Here is a 3,326-nt window from a genome sequence, read left to right as displayed (position 1 = left end):
GCGCATGCGCATTGACCGCAATGAGAAGGATTGTTCAGCAGAGGTTTCAGTTCGTGACACCGGGCCAATATGACTCTGTCACATATTCATTCTTCACTTTCATTCAGAGCAAACAAGGGTTTATTATTGTGTACACTTCTTGCACAATGACCGAGGTCTTTTACGTGCCACAGCGATGACAGGTGGGATGGGACATGGATGCCGTCTCTGAGCCATCACATAAAGTTAATCTACGTCCGTCCCGGCCTGGATTCGAACCTGTGACCAAGGAGGACAAGTCCTGTGCTCTGCCAACTGAGCTACCAGGCCCCTTGCATCTACTTTCAAAAGCACAGAGAAGAACTGATAGTCACTTTATGAGTTTCACGTATCTGCCTGTGTGAGTTATCTCAGTCTTCCTACGACAACACTAATTATTACCTGCAAACACCCAAACAAAGTGATAATAATAAAGATGTAGCCAGACATCTTTCGGCGACGAGTTTATCTTCGTTATCGTCTGCAGACTGTCTATCGGCATCGACAGCGTTGTTATCATCGAGCCTCCACTGTGTTTGCAGAAAGCAACTTGCTGTCAGTCTTCAAGGTCAAACAGAGACTGACAATCAGCTTCAAACAAATTAAAACTTACTGGCATCTAAAAAAATGTCTGCATTTGCAGGGTCAGCGATTTGCAATTATTGTTCAATTTTGTGGTAGCTGACATGCCCTCCTTCTTCAAGGTCAAACATAACCGTCTTCGATGTCAAACAAGCACAATCTGCTTCAAACACTGTCATAACTTGCTGGTGTCTTGTTAAGGGCTACGTAGTTGTAGGGTCAGCGAACTTGTTAGTATCAACTCTTCGGTTATGTTTTCATGCCCCAGCCCAACGCCCTATTCCTTCCGTTTTCAAGGTCAAATAGGGCAGCCTTCAAGGTCAAACACATTTAAACTCAAACATTGGTATAACTTGCTGGTCAATTATCTTTTGTAGATTTGCCAGGTCAGCAACCTTGTAATCATTACCCGCTAGTATGTTTCTAGATATGACCGGCCTCCGTCTTGAAGATAAAGCAGGATCTTCGTCAAGGTCAAACAGCCACAGTCATCCACACACAGTGGCAAAACTTGCTGTTTCATGACATTCTCTTTGTTTCGGTTTGAGCTGTCACAAAGAGTCAGTTTGAAATTTGTCATCGAAAATGCTACATTATTTCGCAACTTCGTGTTCTTTTTGTTTCAGTTTAAGCTGTTAAAAAGAGTCAGTTTTAAATGTGTCATCAAAGATGCTATATCACTCCAACTTCCTGTTACCCAGAAGATGTAATGACTTCTGGTCAAATGTTTTTTCCTAAGGCATTACGCCTGAGGCCATTCCAGACAGGTCTCGTACAAGCAGCCTATATAAAGCTTCCTTCCTGCGTACATTAGAAAGGAAACACAATTGAATCGATCCCAAATAGCCAAAAAGGTTGAAAGGACACGAAAAATCAACAACCAGCCAGTACACATTCATGTTCACCTCCACAGATCTGAAAAAAGAGCTTTTTTTTTCTTGGCAAATATGCTAAAACAATAGCGTATCTACATTCTAAGCAGAGTGGGGATTCTTTGTTGAATTAATTTCGTATGCGGTGCTAATAAAGTGATGTCAAATTGCTCGATTAATTCAGCCGCCCTACCCCCCAATCCCAATCTACCATGCAAACGCTTTATTGCTTTTTGGTATGTGTCAAAGTAAATAGATGCTCGTATTCCATTGTCAAAACAACATGGACCGCAACACAGTGGCCTAGTGGTAAGACGTCCGCTCAGTGAGCGGGAGGTCGTGGGTTCGAACCCCGGCCGGGTCATACCTAAGACTTTAAAATTGGCAATCTAGTGGCTGCTCCGCCTGGCGTCTGGCATTATGGGGTTAGTGCTAGGACTGGTTGGTCCGGTGTCAGAATAATGTGACTGGGTGAGACATGAAGCCTATGCTGCGACTTCTGTCTTATGTGTGGCGCACGTTAAATGTCAAAGCAGCACCGCCCTGCTATCACCCTTCGTGGTGGACTGGGCGTTAAGCAAACAAACAAACAAATTGTAAAAACATGGACGGATCTGTAGCGGACCTGCTTAACTCAAATCATCTCACGACTTGCAAGCTAAAATTCGTTCCGCTGAAGCCCGAAATAAATCCATCTGAGTACTGCAACCATTTTGCTGTGTCCTTTATTCTTTCTTTATTTGGTGTTTAACGTCGTTTTCAACCGTTCAAGGTTATATCGCGACGGAGGGAAGGGGGGTGATGGAATAGAGCCACTTGTCAATTGTTTCTTGTTCACAAAAGCACTAATCAAAAATTTGCTCCAGGGGCTTGCAACGTAGTACAATATATGACCTTAGGCTACTGGGAGAATGCAAGTTTCCAGTACAAAGGACTTAACATTTCTTACATACTGCTTGACTAAAATCTTTACAAACATTGACTATATTCTTAACAAGAAACACTTAACAAGGGTAAAAGGAGAAACAGAATCCGTTAGTCGCCTCTTACGACATGCTGGGGAGCATCGGGTAAATTCTTTCTCGTCCCAACCAATATGGGACTCCCCCTAACCCGCGGGGAGATCTATTTTGGTTGTGCTCCACATCGTGTGATTTTGTCTCTCGCGCGGCCAAGTCACGCGACTATCACGTAATTCATGCACCACGTGTTCGTCTTCTGCGTATGTTAAAGTCACACCGATCGCATAAAATATATACCACCTCGCTGTGAGTCATATTTTCCATTTGTCAAAAATATGGTAACATCTAACTTAGTACTACAAGAAGTGATTATAGTATTGTTGAAAAGCACAGTCCTTCCCGTCTAAACACTGAATCCGACTCACCATCTGGCAAAGCTTTTACATGGGAATAAAACCATCTCTCCACTTGCTCTCAATCCAAGAATCAACATCCTGGCTTCTTCTTGCACAGAGTAGTCATTTTGTGGGAAATTTAATGTATCAGATTGGCACTTGTGTCAGTTACAAAAATACTTCATGCAGATACTCCCGCCCTGCACAGAACGCAACTAGGATGTTGATATTGTTTGTATGTTTGTCTGTTTGTTTGTTTGTTTGTTTGCTTAACGCCCAGCCGACCACGAAGGGCCATATCAGGGCAGTACTGCTTTGACATTTAACGTGCGCCACACATAAGACAGAAGTCGCAGCACAGGCTTCATGTCTCACCCAGTCACATTATTCTGACACCGGACCAACCAGTCCTAGCACTAACCCCATAATGCCAGACGCCAGGCGGAGCAGCCACTAGATTGCCAATTTTAAAGTCTTAGGTATGACCCGGCCGGGGT

Source organism: Littorina saxatilis, linkage group LG5, assembly GCF_037325665.1.
Source record: "Littorina saxatilis isolate snail1 linkage group LG5, US_GU_Lsax_2.0, whole genome shotgun sequence".
Classification (NCBI taxonomy): Eukaryota; Metazoa; Mollusca; class Gastropoda; order Littorinimorpha; family Littorinidae; genus Littorina; species Littorina saxatilis.
This window is presented reverse-complemented; position numbering follows the sequence as displayed.